Raw genomic sequence first — 17,406 nt, 5'->3', positions numbered from 1 at the left:
AAAATAAACCATCTGCACTCCAAGTTTTTCCCAGGTTCACTAAAGGGGGAGGAGAGACACAGTTTTAAATTTAATTTGTACTGTTGCAGATATGGTTGTGACAATCTTCCAATGAATATTTGTTAATCTTACCTAATTTAAATAATCATGTTAAATAAAATATGCAGGTGTTAAATTGACTTCCTCGTGGGGCCACTTAGCATTTATTTCTTGCAAGCTGTGGAAGGACAGAAAGGAAATACAGAAGCCACCCTTTTCCTGATGGTGCTAGGCATTGGGAAAGTTCAGGGTAATAGAAACGTTTTATATTTTTATTCCAAAGTAAATGCACAGGTTTAGATAAATGCTTAGTGACATGCCAAAAAGCTTACACATACATTTGCTTAAAGGAGCTTTCCTTCTGGAATTAATAAAATTGTAACCACAAAGAGGTACAAAAATTAATTCAAGGAATGTAGTGGAAGACTTGTTTTTCCCCTCCCCTTCCCTCCCTTCTGCCTTTCCTCCCTCCACCCTTGCCCGTGTTCACTGTAGAAAGAAAAGACCAGGTGAGCACATAGTTACCTACTTGCTCTTTTAAATTCTGAGTTGGAGGTTTTTGTGATCTCTCAAGTCACAACACTGACGGACTCTTCACCACTCCCACCTCAACCTTCTCATAACTTTTATGTCTTGTGAATTGGCCAGTGTTTCTAATGGAACAAACAAAAATATGTGGGAAGTGTACCCTTCTTTACTTAATCTTTTTATGTCTCTTTCTTAATGCTTTGCATAAAAACCAAAAGGTGCTTTTGCTTCTCTCTGCCGCCATCAGAACTGTGGTAGGATTTTTGGAAATACAGTCTCCCAAAGCACACCATAAATATCCACTAGATGTCAGTGTGTCACTAAATGAAACTGGTTTAGCATACCTGTTCTTAGAACATATTGGATAGGTGAACTCATTTATAATTTTTAACTGGAATGATAGAGATGTTTTAGTAGTACAGATTAGTAATAAGTGATATTTGTCCTAAAGAGTATTAATAACAAATGAAACTTTTATTTTAAAAATCCAGTACTTCCAGTATGAGGATTTCCAAATGTTTATATATATTCTCATTTTTTTTTTTTTGCCATAATATCCACAAAGAGACAGAATGCAAATATGATCTTCATTTTATAGTAAACTAGCCTCATTTTCATGGAGACAAAGTGATTGGCCCAAGATCAATCACACAGTCAATGTACAGTGGAGCCAGACTGGTATTTCTGTAAACTCAGAACCTACTCTTCTCCTTTGGTATCTGTAGTGTATTTAGATGCACATTCCCTTAGGAGAAGTCTGTCATTTGTATTAACTAACTTCCTTATAAAATAAACTCAACTAGAGTGAAATAATTAAGAACAATGAGATAATTGGTTAAATTAATATGGGGATGTTTATACCAGAAAATGTAAAAACAAAATTGTGTACAGGAAAAAGTATTAATTTGTAGAAAGGGTATTTGGTAATAATTTTTAACTTTTATACAGATTATAGAAACTACATCAATTCATAATTTTAAGATTTCACACTGATTGCATAGAGTGCCAAACATCCAATAAGCTAACAATGTTTTACATGTACTATTTTAGAGATAGTGAGCTCAGGCTAATGAGAGCCTCATCTAAGTTCATTTACTCAAGTGGAGAAGGAAAGAAAGGAAGTTGTATTTGGTCTGGAAGGTTGAAATTCCTAGGAATTTGAGGATTATGGTACATATTGCATATTGTAGGTTTTACACTCTATAGTTTCCTTAAAGAGAAGTCTACATATAATCCTGTATATTAGGATTTAAATAGTAATTTACCCTAAATTGTATGGATATACAGGTTACAACTATGTAAAAATTATGTTTGTGGATAAAGATGAAAAGAATAACCAGTAAAGAGGATAGGGTGGTGGGATTATGGGTAAATTTAATTTCCCATTTATCTGGCAATATTTTTTTTATAATAAATAGAAAAAATGGTATCTCCTTTATTGTCTATATTATAAAAATTTGCCACAATCTCAACCTTAGAAGGGCTATTCATATCAGTGAGGTATATTGTAAACAATTGTAATACAAGAAGATGGGCTTCATGCTTCGTTTGTTTACCAGTGTTTCATTTAAATCATAAAAATCAAGGCAGAAGTACAGGGTCAGATTTTCAAACTTCAATGTAAATTTTAAGTGAAGATAAATGATTGCCTAAATCTCAGCAGGCTGTTTGCTGTAGCATTTAAATTGTTGGTGTTTAGTAAATATTGATGAAGAAGTGTTTAATAAATGTAGCTATCCTCACTTTGTGTTTTCATTTTCGGTGGTGTAATTTTACAAGAGTTACCAACAATGGCCAAGAGATTGCCAAAATTAAAAATTAAAATACCTATTGATTTTGCATGCTTGAACCTATGGTTAGACTGAGAACTTGTATATAGCAAATCACATAGGGATCAAATTAAGGTATAAAATAACATTTCATATTATAAAAGAAAACTTGTATTATATGTCTTATTCAAGTAATAATAATGTGGACACCATTGAATTACATATGAAAACTTCCATGGACAATAACAATGCACAACTGATTAGTGATTATCAGTTAGGGAGGTTGGGCACTTGTATCAGAATTGGCCAAAAATCTTTAAAAACCATGTATGTTCCCTTGCCACCATCTCCATCCTGTAATTATTACATTTGGAAACCTGGCTCTCCAGACTTGGGCGTGGAGTGGATGGAGGGGATAGGAATGTGTGATTCCAGGACTTTTCAGGGTGCTGTAAAGTGCTGGTGCATATAGGACCTTCAAAAATCACACCCCTTCCCCCCCCCCCAGGTATATACTCAATTTGAGTTAATTCTTAGACTCCTGAAATCACTAAAATGGTACTGGCTGTAACACAGGGTAGTGGGCTTACCCTGGACTGCAGTTATCAGGTAGTAGAAGCAAATCTAAGAGATAGGTGAATGGAGGTGAATTCTTCGTTCAATCAATTCTTATTAAGTATAAAGGAAAAGAGTCCAGGTATAAGATCAAGACCAGACCAGCCTACCTCATGTCTGATTTATAGAATATGAAAAACTTGCTGGGCAGAGTGGCTCACCCCTGTAATCCTAGCACTCTGGGAGTCCAAGACAGGAGGATCGCTTAAGGTCAGGAGTTCAAGACCAACCTGAGCAAGAGTGAGACCCCCTCGTCTCTACTAATAGAGAAAAAATTAGCCGGGTGTGATGGTATGTGCCTGTAGTCCCAGCTACTGGGAGGCTGAGGCAGGAGGATCACTTGAGCCCAGGAGTTTGAGGTTGCTGTGAGCTAGACTGATGCCCTGGCACGCTAGCCTGGATGACAGAGAGAGACTCTGTCTCAAACAAGAAAATAAAAACAAAAACAAACTCCAACCTCCACAAACCTTTATTTACCTGTTTTTCACTGTGCCTAGAACCTCACCATTAGAGAGTCATTCTTTGGCTTAAAATATAGTTATCTCCATATTCATCCAAGAGATTAATATCCAGAATATTCAAGGAACTCGAGCAATTCAATAGCAAAAAACTAATTGATTTAAAAATGGGCAAATGATCAGAATAGACATTTCTCAAAAGAAGACATACAAATGGCCAAAAAATATATAAGAAAATGCTCACTGTCATTAATCAGGGAAATGCAAATCAAAACCACAATGAAATATTTCCTCATCCCAGTTAGAATGGCTACTATCAAAAAGACAACAAGGGATGCTGGTGAAGATGCAGAGAAAGGGGAACAAACACACCATGTACATGTGTTTACTGTTGGTGGTAATGTAAATTAGGACAGTCATTATGGAAAACAGTATGGATGTTCCTCAAAAAACTAAAAACTACCCTAGAATCCAGCAATCCCACTACTGGGTCTATATCCAAAGCAATGGAAATCAGTATGTTGAAGAGATATCTGCACTCCTATGTCTATTGCAGCATTATTTATAATAACCAAGATACGGATTCAACCTAAGCATCCATCAACAGGTGAATGGATAAATAAAATGTGGCATATATAAACAGGGAATACTGCTCAGCCCTAAGATAAATACCGTATGTTCTCACTCATACGTGGAAACTAAAAAAGTTAATATGAAGTAGGAGTGTAGTAGTAGTTACTAGAGGTTGGAAAGGGCAGGGAAGGATGAGGAGAGGATGCTTAACATGTAAAACTACAGCTAGATAGTAGGAATAAATTCTAGTGCTCTATAGCACTGTAGGATGAATATAGTTTATTGTATATTTTCAAATACCTAGGAAAGAGGATTTGGAATGTTATCTACATAACGAAATGATAGATCTTTGAGGTGATGGATATGCTAATTACCCTGATTTAATCATCATGCATTGTATACGTGTTTCAAAATAACACACTATACCCCATATAGTACATATAGTGCTCGTGCATATATAGGACCTTCAAAATCATCCCCAGCCCTAAGTGTATCCTCAGTTTAAGTTAATTCTTGGACTATTGTATCAATTAAAAATTGTATCAATTATTGTATCAGTTTTAAAAAGGTATGAGATAAAAAATAAAGCCTTTTTATAGAAATAAAAAACAATATATAGTCATCTTCCAAAGTCATTTCTTTTTAGTGCTGATATTATAAGAATTAGTAACACATTGAGTTTTATCAGTGACTACACAGTATATATAGCTTATTGCTCATAAAAATCGCTGCTTCTCCTGCACCTGCCTGAAGCCAGTTGTTGGGTAAATGAGGATTTCAGTAAGGAAAAGTGAACAGAAGTTCAGAGCGCCCTAGCTACTGCTTAAGAGGACAGGCCCTTCAAGGCACTAATTGCCCCGTGGCTATACCATCCCAGAGAACAGAAATCAGCACCCTTGCTTCCAACCTGAATTTCCAAAAGAATCCCATTGGGGTCTTCCTAAAATGTAGACTCTGATTCTATAGAGCTTGGGCAGGAAAGTGTGCCTTTCTAACAAGCTCCCAGGTGATGTCCATGTTGCTCTTATGGAGGAACAAACTTAATCTTCTTCATCTGTCTGTGACAGGCCCTATAACCCTGCACCCAAGAGTCTTTTAACACGTTAACTGCCATGTTGTATTTAACTCATGCTAGTTTTGAGCCCAGGACCTTGTTAAGCATATGTAACTCACATCTCTTCACCTTGGGAGCTGAGAGAACTTTATTTCAAGTTGCAGAGAACTCACTTGCAGAAAACAATAAAAAATAAAATTTTCATTAAATTGGAAAGGATCATTTTGTTTTTGAAGTTTTTATTCTACTTTCATAATAAAAAAAACACTGTGGCCCCAAGGGAAAAAAAATTTTTTTTTTCTAGTGTGGCAGTCAATGTGTTAAACCAAAAGTTCTAGCACTTGAGTGAGAATTAAGATCACCTGGAGAGCTTACTAAAACAAAGATTCCTGGGCCCCATCTCCGAGATTCTGATTTTCAGCAGGTGAGGGCCACAAGTTTGCATTTCTAACTGCCGATAATAGGGGCAGCCTTGGAGGAGCAATGCTTTGGACAATACATCCCCAGGCCAGATGAGCAACTACAGAGCACCTGATGCCCCAACATATGCTTGGGTTCTAAGTTGTGGGTGTTTCGTGACATGCTGCAAAGGTGAGCCCAGTATTTTCATTTTGTTTTTCCTACGTTGCCGTCAGACGGGTATGGTGCCGATGTTGTAACAATGTTTGAGGGAGGCACATCTCACACATGTGCACGAACACCCAGCCGATCATGCTTATGAACCACAAAAGAATTGGTAGTGTCTTCATTTTGCCAAAAAATACCCAGGAGATCACCTCACTCAAGCTCTCAAGATGTCTTCCTTGTCTTTGTAAGCTTAGCCATGCACAGGAAGACCAAGCTTTGTATTGCTTGCTTGTATGTTAAGTTATCAGGAAGATAAAGAAAAGAAGTTCAGTGGGCACTGGACCTCAGAATCATTTAGACCATAATTTCCTGGCTGTGGTGGGTCGCATTGTTTGAAATCCACAACTTAAGGACATTCAGCCAGAGTTCGCAATAATACTGTTTTAGATGTTGCAGACTTTTTGTTGGCAAAACCTTTTCAAAACTTTGATAGAAATATTTTAAGAACTTGGAAATATATTGAAAAAACATCCATAGGCAACTTGGGAAAACTTCTTAAAGTTCTAATCTCTTTAGAGCAATGCTTATTCCATTCTTAAGTTAAAGGATAAAGACGGGGCTAAATATAGATTTAAACTTCAAATAAGTTGACGAGAATGAAAATTTCAGTTTATTATTGCAACAGCTTAAAATATAAAAACTCAAGATGTTTGTTTCCAACTAGCAGTTACCTTTTTATTTTAATCAATTCCCTCTTCTTCAGTGTCTTTGAATGTATTATTATCATTATTATGAGAAAACGTGGTTGTGTTTGAGAACAATCTCTTCAGTTTGAGGATTACCAAAATTTATTTTGTCTCAAAGATTAAATATGTTAACTATTATGTTTAAAAATATTAAAACGTTAAATATGGAAATTTTTTTCATTCTTAAAGTCAGTTTTTCTCCTTTCATTAATATACAGCTATTGTATTTGAGCTCTGTGATTTATAAAATTTCTCTCAGTGGACATGCATTTAACATTAGCTTCCTCCTTGGAGATTTGTGAGAGAACAAATAAATATAAAGTACTCCATGCCACTACTGGGTGTTACAACTGGAAATAGCTAAGCGACCTTGGTTTTATAACAACATAACAACTTGTACTACATAAAAGCTACAATAATAGGATTCACCAAATATTGCTTGTTAGAGGCTGGTCTACTTAGCAATGTTATTCTGAACAGATCTTATCCAAAGCACATTTCTTTTCCTGCCATACTATAGAAACCTCTAGGTTATCTAGAATAGTAGATTAATTTCTTAGATAACTTTCCATGTTAACAGTTCAGTTACATTATACATTGTGTGTCACAAAAAAAGATTTTTAAACGGGAAACCTCCTCCAACTCATCAACCCACTGAGGCTGATTTCCTTTGTAATATGTTGTAACCAGGCTTTTTGCCTAATAGCAATCACCTCAGTCTGTAATTAGAGCATTTCCTCATCTGTGTGATCATTTGATTATATAACTTCCCTGCCTGGACTTCAGAAGCCCAGGAGCACAAGGACCAAGGCTTCTTATTCTTCGTCGCATCTCCAAGGCCCAGCACATTGTCTAATTTGTAGTAGCTCAGTAAATACTTATTAGTTATTTACTATTAAAGATTTCTCTATGCTCATATGTTACATGAATTATTTCCCTAGAGAATGTGTAGCAACAGTTATTTCGTGCCTCTATCCCCCCATTTCTTCCTTCAGTTCAACTAAAGGAGAAGTGACTGCTTGGGAACCTCCAGACTGCCATATTCCTTCTGTTTAAATGTGGCTGCTTTGACGTTCTCTGACTGACTTCCCAGCACAGCCTAGAGAACCCACAGGCTGCGGCTGCAGGTGCGGCTGCCCCAGAGCTCCCGCGTTGGGCCTGGGCGCTGCCCCCTCACAAAGCTGCCTCCCCTGAGGAGATGGGAGCTGTCGAGCCTGGCAGCTTTCTCCTCCGTATCAGGAAACCGTACTTTTCAGTTTCCATTCCCCGTGAACCCAGCAGCTTCTCTGTAGCTAGGGACTGCTGGAATGTTCTGTTTGTCTGATCCTAGTCTACAGAGAGGCTCCTGGGACATAGGGTTGTCGTTTTTCTATATTTAGTGTCTAACCTGAGGACTGACACATTTTTATGCCCTTAATAAATTCTTGTTGACAAAGCTTATTTGAGGAATATTTTTCTACTTCTGTGACAGGAACTTGGGGCTTTCAGTTTTGTTTCTTCTCTTGGTAAACTTAACCCTCCCAGAGCCTATCCCCAATGCGCTACCTGGTCACACTGTGTCCACAGTTTCTGAAGTCATCTTGTGAGTTGTTCCTTACGGTTCTCAACCCAGCCAGGCCTAAGAATCCTCTCTCTCCCTCTTGTGTCCTGCCTCCCCATGGTCTGGATCCTCTGCCCAGCGAGCCAGGGTCTCCCACTCCCTGACATCATTTCCTATGGGAGAAGGGAAGGGGATTTTTGACCATAGAAGTGTTAATTCTGTCTTAAAATGTGACATCAGGAAATATATAGAAGTAAATTTATTTCTACATTTAGTATTGATGCTATTTCCTTGAGGTTTTAGATATAAAATATATAAGAGTTTTACGAGTTTAAAATAAAAAGATACGTTAACCAGGCCTTACTTCATACTATTAATATCTTGGGCCATCTGTACAGTTTCAGATTTTTTTTATTTTTAATAGGACAGCTTTGTTTTAGATCTTACGACCACATCCTCATTCCCCCATTTGCATCTAATCATCTAATTCCTTTCTTCTTATAGTATTTTTTATGGCATAATCCACTTAAATTGGATTAATTAAATTTTTAGTTTTATGTTCTGTGAAGAGGAAGAATGATTTGATAGTTCTAATACCTTCAACCTTTTAGCAACATTTTGTCGTTTTCTTTCTAGTTTATGAGAAACAGACAAAATCTGATGAGGTAAAACTATTGATAGTAAGACTTGGCATACTAGTGTGACAGTTCACAGCCTGGGCCCTGCACCCCGTGCTATCTGTTTAACCATAGGTAAACTGCTTAACTCTCTATGGTTTACATTTTTCATCTACAAATGCAAATATCAATAGTACTTATTTCATAGGATTGCTGTAAGGATCAAATGAGATATTGGTTGTAAAAAAAAATCTCAAACAGCTCTTTAAATTCTTTATTTTCAGAAAAGGAACCCAATGTCTTAGACAATCTGACTTTTTTTTTTTTTTTAAATTTCAGAGTATTACTGGGGTACAAACACTTTGGTTACATAAATTGCCTTTGCACCACCCAAGTCGGAGCTACAAGCATGCCCAACCTCCAGACATCATGCACCGTACCCATTAGGTATGAATTTATCCATCCCCTCCTCCTGCCTCCCACCTACCCGATGCCCTATGAATGTTACTTCCATATGTGCACATAAGTGTTGATCAATTAGTACCAATTTGATAGTAGTACATGCGGTGCTTGTTTTTCCATTCTTGTGATACTTCACTTAGAATAATGTGCTCCAGCTCCATCCAGAATAGTACAAGGGGTATTGGTTCATCCTTTTTTATGGCTCAGTAGTACTTGATGGTATACATACACCACATTTTATTAATCCACTCATGTATTGATGGGCACTTGGGTTGTTTCCACACCTTTGCAATTGTGAATTGTGCTGCTGTGAACACCTGAGTGCAGATGTCTTTTTTATAGAATGTACTTTTTTCCTTTGGGTAAATACTCAATACTGGGATTGCTGGATCAAATGGTAGGTCTACTTGTAGTTCTTTGGGGTATCTCTGTACAACTTTCCATAGTGGTTGTACTAGTTTGCAGTCCCACCAGCAGTGTAAGAGTTTTTTTATCTCTCTGCATCCATGCCAACATTTGTTGTTTGGGGACTTTTTGATAAAAGCCATTCTCACTGGAGTTAAGTGATATCTCAGTGTGGTTTTGATTTTCATTTCCCTGATGATTAAAGATGTTGAGCATTTTTTCATATGTTTGTTGGCCATTAGTATGTCTTCTTTTGAAGAGTTCGTGTTCATGTTTTTTGCCCACTTTTTAATGGGGTTGTTTGATTTTTTTTTCTTACTGATTTTCCTAAGATCTATGTAGATTCTAGTTATCAGACCTTTATTAGATATGTAGCATGTGAATATTTTCTCCTATTCTGTAGGTTATCTATTTGCTCTCATGATAGTTTCCTTAGCTATGTAGAAGCTTTTTAATTTGATCAGGTTCCATTTATTTATTTATGTTGTTGCTGTGATTGCCTTTGTGGTCTTCTTCATAAATTCTTTCCCTAGGCCAATGTCTATAAGAGATTTGCCAACATTTTCTTCTAGAATTCTTATGGTTTATGCCTTAGGTTTAAGTCTGTTATCCATTGTAGTTGATTTTTGTGAGAGGTGAGAGGTGCAGATCCTATTTCAGTCTTCTACATGTGTCTATTCAATTTTCCCAGCACCATTTATTGAATAAGGATTCTTTTCCCCAGTGTATGTTTTTGTCTGCTTTGCCAAAGATCAGATGGCTATATGAGGATGGTTTTATATCTAGATTCTCAGTTCTGTTTCATTGATCTATGTCTCTGTTCTTGTGCCAGTACCATGCTGTTTTGGTTACTATAGCCTTGTAGTATAGCTTGAAGACCAGTAAATTGACGCCTCCCAATTTGTTCTTTTTTACTTAAGGTTTCTTTTGCTATATAGGGTCTTCTCTGGTTCCATACAAAGAGTAGAATTACTACACACTAATATCCCTTATGAATATAGATGGAAAAATTCTCAATAAAATCCTAGCAAACTGAATTTAGGTGCTTATCAAAAAAATAATTCGTCATGACCAAGTGGGCTTCATTGCAGAGATGCAGGGATGGCTCAACATACACAAATCTATAACTGTAATTCACCACAGAAATAGAAGTAAAAACAAAGACCATATGATCCTCTCAATAGATGCAGAAAAAGCATTTGACAAAATTCAGCACATTTTTATGATAAGAACACTTAACAAAATAGGCATAGACAGGACTTACCTCAAAATGATAAAGGCATATATGACAAACCCACAGCCAACATCATATTGGACAGGGAAAAATTGAAAGCATTCCCACTTAGAACTGGAGCCAGACAAGGTTGACCCCTATTGCCACTTCTATTCAACATAGTGCTGGAAGTCCTAGCCAGAGCAATCAGACAAGAGAAGGAAATCAAGGGTATCCAAATGGGGGCAGAAGAGGTCAAACTACCACTCTTTGCTGACAATATGATCTTATATCTAGAAAACCCCAAAGATTCTGCCATGAGACTACTGGAATTGATAAACAAATTCACCAAAGTCTCAGGTTACAAAAATGTACACAAATCAGTAGCATTCCTATATGCCAGCCACAGTCAAACTGAGAACCAAATCAAAGACTCCATACCTTTCACAATAGCAACAAAAAAATAATAAAATACCTAGGAATATATTTAACTAAGGAGGTAAAAGACCTCTACAGGGAGAACTATAAAACACCGAGGAAGGAAATAGCAGAGGACAAAAACAGGTGGAAAACACGACCATGCTCGTGGATTGGCAGAACCAGCATTGTTAAAATGTCTATACTACCCAAAGTGATCTACAGATTCAATGTAATCCCTATTAAAATATCAACATCATTTTTCGCAGATCTAGCCTAGTTCTTTTACTTTCTTTAATCTCATGATTAACTGAAACTATTACACCTTGTCATAGCTGGCTTATTTCTTTATTTGGCATAAGCATTTCTAACCATAGATCAACTTAAAAAAGCAAAACGAAACTGCAAAAGATGGAAGGTTAAAGCAGTCAGGTAACTTGTGTCTCCTTGTCATGATGTCGCAGAAGCAGCATGCCTCTGCCTGAATCCTGGAACACGTTCTTGTAATAACCTTGTGAAACTGCCTTGTATTTGGCAAATGTTTGAAGAAATCTGTTAATCACTGTTAAATCCTAAATATGTTTAGCCCTTTTGAGGATAGATTCCTGGACCATATATAATGAACCTATCCCTCAAGCATGCTGCTTTTCTTTTTCTACTAGTTCTAAGTTTATCACTGCTGGTTTTATAACTGTGCTTTCAATAGTTGACATCAAGCCTTCAAAACTCAGTTCTAGGAATAAGCAGCAGGAAGAATAAGGTAACAAAAGTCTTCCTGTTTTTTGATCATTACTTTATATTTTGCATAATTTGACTCTTTAATATCTAGGTTCACCATATACAGCAGATATTTATTTCATAAATGTTTATTAGTTTCCTCATATGTAGTTTTTGGGGTTTAGTTTTCAGAAATCATTTGGATAAACAAAGGTAAGAAGGTAGGGTAGGTACACTTTAAGGTAAATCATTGGAAATGTAATTCACTCTTAAAATACATCATTCAGTTGTTTCTGCTCTTAGAGAAAATTTTTTTTTCTCTGAAAATGTCTCTTGATTTTTTTTTAGGTATCCACATTTCTAATTAACATAGATATTCTTTGTATCTTGATTCCCTTAATTAAAACGCACTCATACAAAACTCCTTTCAGTCAAACTGAAACAATTACTTTACTGTATGTGGCCTATAGTGTCTGTAAAAAGGGGGATTCATTTATCTTTCCTGAGGGGTAAACTGGTAGTGGGCTTTTTTTTTTTTTTTCCACAGGCAGTCTTAGAAGCCTCATGAGACATAAGAAAGCAGGGGCAGGTAAGGATTATATACATTAAGAATGGGAACCCTCCTCAGGACTCCACTAGGAGCTCTTGTTAAAAGGTCACTCCTTAACTCCTACAGCAGCCATCCATCCAGATGAAGAAGGAACGTAACCATAGGGAGTAACCAAGGTGCACCAGGTCACAGTCTTGACTGTAGCACTGTGTGTCACTCAGCTTCTTTGTTACCCTGGGGAAGCCTGTGCAGCACTGAATAATCAAAAACTTTGTGACATTTTGAGAGCCTGAAACATTGCTTTCTTGCCTGTAGAGAAATAGAGGGGAAGGACATTTCAGTTAAAGGACACATCAAGTATAGAGGCCTGATAGAGCAGATGGCAGCTAGTGAGATTTTCAGGAATTGAGTTGATACACTTGGTGACTAATTGGATAAGAAATGCGAACAAGGGGGTGGATTTTAAAAAATGATCCTAAATCTGTTGGTTTGGGTGACTCACTATATCAATCCAGAAAGGAAATATTACTAAGGAGGGTAGTAAGAGCAAGAGAGGGCGTGAACTCACTACTACTGTGACTGGTCATCTCCATATGTGATTTCTTTGATTCCTGTGGAAACCCCAATACAGAAGACTTTATTGAGACTAAATAATCTGCCCAAGGGTACAAAGCTAAAGTGACAGAACCAGCATTCAAGCTCAGGACCCCTCTTCCTGCCAAGCCAGTGGCCTTTTGTTACAGCATCGTGGTGAATGGGAACATAAGCCACACTTAGCAAGGATGCTGCTAGCACCATGCCCCAATTCTAGAAAACAAACCTGTCAACTGAGTAGAACTATGCCAAATAAATTAATACTTACTATAAGAACTCAATGTCTGTACCAGGCTTCCTGGTTACTTTCTCAATTTCCATCAAATACTGAATATGTAATTAAAGAGAAACTTAGGCACATAATTGAATCACTCCAAATACAGCACTGTGAGGTTTTGCTATTTTGATAATAATAAATTTGACCATAGGCCTTGAAACCAAATATCAAACATTCCTATACTGAACCAACTGCCATTCACAATCCCTTCCTATATTGAATTTTCCTTACTGGGAACTTTTATATTCAAAGTCCTTCCAATATTAAGCAGTTCAACGTGCTGCTTCAGATATGATTAACTGCCCCTTAGAGCACAGATTGGCTCAGGTCCTGAACAGTGTTGGGGGGAAACTTATCATTATTTCCATTTCCCATCACAGAGCACATAGAGCCTGTGTTGTACAAGATTCAAAGCAGTGTTTCTTGAAGTGTAGTCCAAGAACACATCATTTGAATTGATAGTTAATATACAGGTACCTGGGCCCCACTCCAAATCTACTCTAAAAGAAATTATTGCAAAGTGACCCAGGAATCTTCATTTTACTAAATGCCTGATGTGATTTTCATACACATTAATGGTTGAAACAACTGATCAAAATGTAGAAGGGCCGCTGTTGCAATACAGTGCTATTCAACAGCAGAGATATAAGCAAGAACGGGCCCTTAGAAATAGTTTCTCTATAACCACATAATGTTCATTTTTCTTCTACTTATTCTGAGATAGGGACACACACAGGAGAAAGTCCTCATTTTATTTGCTAACAATCACTGCTGCAGTCAACATGCCTGTTACAGCAACAGTCTCCTGAAAGGATGCCTCTTGCTGGTTACAACTGTATGGGCTTTGTGTGAGAGGGGTATGTCATATGCCACAAACACTGGTGCTCAATTGTTATGGCTTTATTGTTTTTTAATTTCTATAGTTGTAATCATCAGTGATTTTTAACAGAGTTAGCCAAGAATATTTCTTTCAAGTAGTGCTCCATTATAGTGCTGTGGGATGCCACTCCAGTAAAATATCCAATCAATGAAACTGGAAGCGAAAATATGTCCCATAGTCAGCATAGCAGGCCATGGTCACTCTGATTTCTTAAACAGTATGAAACAAAAAATGACCAACAAAGAACAGAACAAGGTTGTCACCAAAAGTTCAGTACTTGTCCCCAAGGCCGAATCAATGAGAACGAAGAGCGAGGACAAGTGGTTTGAGGAAAAGGGAAGAGTTTATTAATTTGCCAGCAAATGAGGAGGGCAGTGGACTAGTGTCGCAAACGCTGCCATCCTCCCTTTAAGCAGAAATGCAGGGCTTTTTTAAAGGGGAGGGGGGGCATTTCAGTGGTTGGGCTCGGGGGCAGTGTCACAAGTCATGGCCTTACAGTATTGTTGTTTAACTATTAATATAACTGATGGTTTTGGTGGACCTTATCTCCGGTGATGGTGACAGGTGGTCTCTGGTCTCCTGATCCTTGTCCAGACAATTCTGTCAAGCCACCTCCTGTGGTTTAAGATACTAGAAAACAAACAGCAAAGAATATTTTCCTGCCTGCCCCTTTGACTACTGGCCTCAGGGAAATAAGGCAGGTTTTAATTCCCAAAAAGGGTGGAGGTCCTAAAACATTTCCTTGCCCTTTTTCTAACCTTTACCTCTGTTACAAAGTGTTTCTGGAGACAGCTTTATGGCTCCAAAATTCCATTTTTTTATATTTATAGGGAGATCAATAAAATAATTTGATTCATTCCACGTGGGTAAAGGGGTGAGATGGTGATGGAAGACCCTCAGTCAAAAATCTCTGGTGGCAGGAAGCTATACTTAGTGCTAAGAGGGAGTCTTTTAAAGAGACACTTCACTGAGCACGTGATAAATAAGCACACTAGATATGCTCTACTCACTGGTGGAGCCCGAGTCCTATCCTCACAAAATTAAATGTATTATAGTTTGTGATTTTGATGAAGATTAATTTGAGAGCATTAGCTGAAGCATTGTGGCATAAATTAGTATAAAATCTCAAAGAAATGAGAATTAACCAGATTTTATTATCATGAATAATTCTGCTTAAGACATATAGCTGATAAGTTGAAAAACTCAGGCAACTTCATCGTCATTTGTCTCTACAGTACTAAGCAATGAGACTCTCTGATATTTTCAGTTACTTTTACTAAATTTACCAGCCCCTTCCCTGAAGTAGTCTAGAGACTCCTTTGAGAGGTATAGTATAGTCATATGAAAAGATAAGGATAAGTCATCATATTAATGTCACATTTATCCTAAAGACATAGTGTAGGGGGAGATAGCACTAAGCTAGAATAATCAAGAGGGCTTCCTGGAAGAAGGGACCATTAAGCTGAACCTTGTATAGGAATGAGGGAGCAGAAAATGGAAGCAGACAGTGGAAACTGAGTCTGATGACAATGAAAAAGTGCATTTGATATATTATGTGCTTAAATATAGTTGTAAGAGAACATGTGCATTGAGAAGGAGTAAGAAGTAAAGTTGGAAAAGTGAATTTATTGAAAATTGGTAGGTTCTTTGGCACTTACAGGGATTCATGCAATACCTACTATCTTGGGGTCTTCAAAATGTGTGCTCCTGAGAAGGAAAGTACCAACGCACAGATGAGAGGCCCTCTTAGCATTCACAAGCTCAGTCACCTGTAACAAGAGTCCAGTATCAGGCATCACTCTTTTTGGCTATTTTACCACCTGAGGGTTCACTGAGTCTTCATCTCACCCCATCCCAGGCTTCTTCTCTATCTTACTGGTTTCTCTTCTTCCCTCCTTTCTTTGACCTTTACTCATTTTTGCGCCTTTTATCAAGAGGGGAAAAGCAAGCAAGCAAACAAGAAACCCCTCCCTTCATCTTCTGCAGAGCAGCCTCGCTTCTCTGATGTCCTGTTTCCTGCTGACATCCCAGCTCTGCCCCAGGTTGGGCAGGAGTGACCAATCAAGGTATTCCTGAACAAAGCCAGTTCTCTTCCTAAGGAAAATTCTGGTGCCGGCTACTAAAATCCAAATGAAAATTTAACCTCATTACACATACGATGACAAAGGACAAATAGAACAAATATAATCCTCCAGTTTTGTTCCTATAGCTGGAATTCTCTGCCTCGCTGACTTGAACACTCCATCTACATTTTCTTTCCAAGTGGCAGTTGTTTCATTTCTGGGTAATCAGTGCTCGTTCCTTCCCCTCGCCCTTCTCCCGTCTCCCCACCTCCCGGTACTGATGAGAGAGAGATTAAACTCTCCCTGTCAGGAAGAGTCACTTAAGACCTGGTGTCCTTTAAACTGCTCCCTAGAAGCAACTAATATTCATTACTCTTTAATGACTCCTTGCTCAACATAATGTGGGTTTTACATTCACATACATCCTTTTATTTAATTATGTCCATAACCATATGAGAGAGGTATAATTATCCCATTTTTATAGATGTGGGAACACAAGATTAGAGAAATGAAATAACCTGTCCAAGACAATACAGCAAGTTCAGGGCAGAGTAGGGATTTGAAAGCAAGTTAGTCTGATTCCTTATTACTCTCTATTATTTCAGCTTCTCTCTCAAATTTTTCTTTAATCTTTGACTTGATTGAAAGAATTCCAGCTGCATTAATGTGAAAATAACCACCAGTATGTCGTCTCTCAAATTACTATTAAAATTTAAATCTTTCAACAAACATGCCTCATATTAGTGAGATTTACAGATTTCTCTGAACTCCAATCATGGTAAACAGTTGATTTTTTTATTTTCTAAGGATTTCTTTAAAACATATCTCATGTTACCTAGTTCAGACTCATTCCTCTCAGCCTTCAAGCCCATTCTTGGCATGTCCTTAAACACTACTGTATACTGTGTAGAAACAGAACTGATAGGGTTTGGGAATGTGTATACATACAGAGAGAGGTGGGGGAGAGAGAGAGATTTAAGAAGTTGACTTACATGATATGACCGGCAAGTTTAAAATCTGCTGGGCTTATTGGCAGGCAGGAGACCAAGGGAAGATTTGCTGTTGGATTTCAAAACAGTCTGGAGGTAGAATTCCCTCTTCATTCCAGGCCTTCAATTGACTGGATGAGGTTCATCTACCTTAGGTAGGGTAATCTGCTTTACTCAGTGTCTACTGATTTTAATATTGATCCTATCCAAAAAAACACCTTTGCAGAAACATCTAGAATAGTGTTTGGCCAAATTTCTGGGTATCATGGTCTAGCCAAGATGACACATAAAGTTAACCATTACGACTACTTACCCCTGAGCTGCTACTTTTAC

General features: G+C 37.6%; 1 non-coding gene across 1 annotated transcript; it reads right to left on the bottom strand.

The window, feature by feature from the left end:
* Positions 1 to 5,665: 5,665 nt before the first annotated feature.
* Positions 5,666 to 5,770, bottom strand: LOC138388134 (small nucleolar RNA U13). The gene has a single exon (XR_011234085.1). It is a non-coding gene; the product is annotated as a small nucleolar RNA U13 (small nucleolar RNA).
* Between the last annotated feature and the right edge of the window lie 11,636 nt (positions 5,771 to 17,406).

Source organism: Eulemur rufifrons, chromosome 1 (assembly GCF_041146395.1).
Source record: "Eulemur rufifrons isolate Redbay chromosome 1, OSU_ERuf_1, whole genome shotgun sequence".
Lineage (NCBI taxonomy): Eukaryota > Metazoa > Chordata > Mammalia > Primates > Lemuridae > Eulemur > Eulemur rufifrons.
Note: the sequence above shows the minus strand (reverse complement) of the source record. Positions and strands in the feature narration are given on the sequence as shown.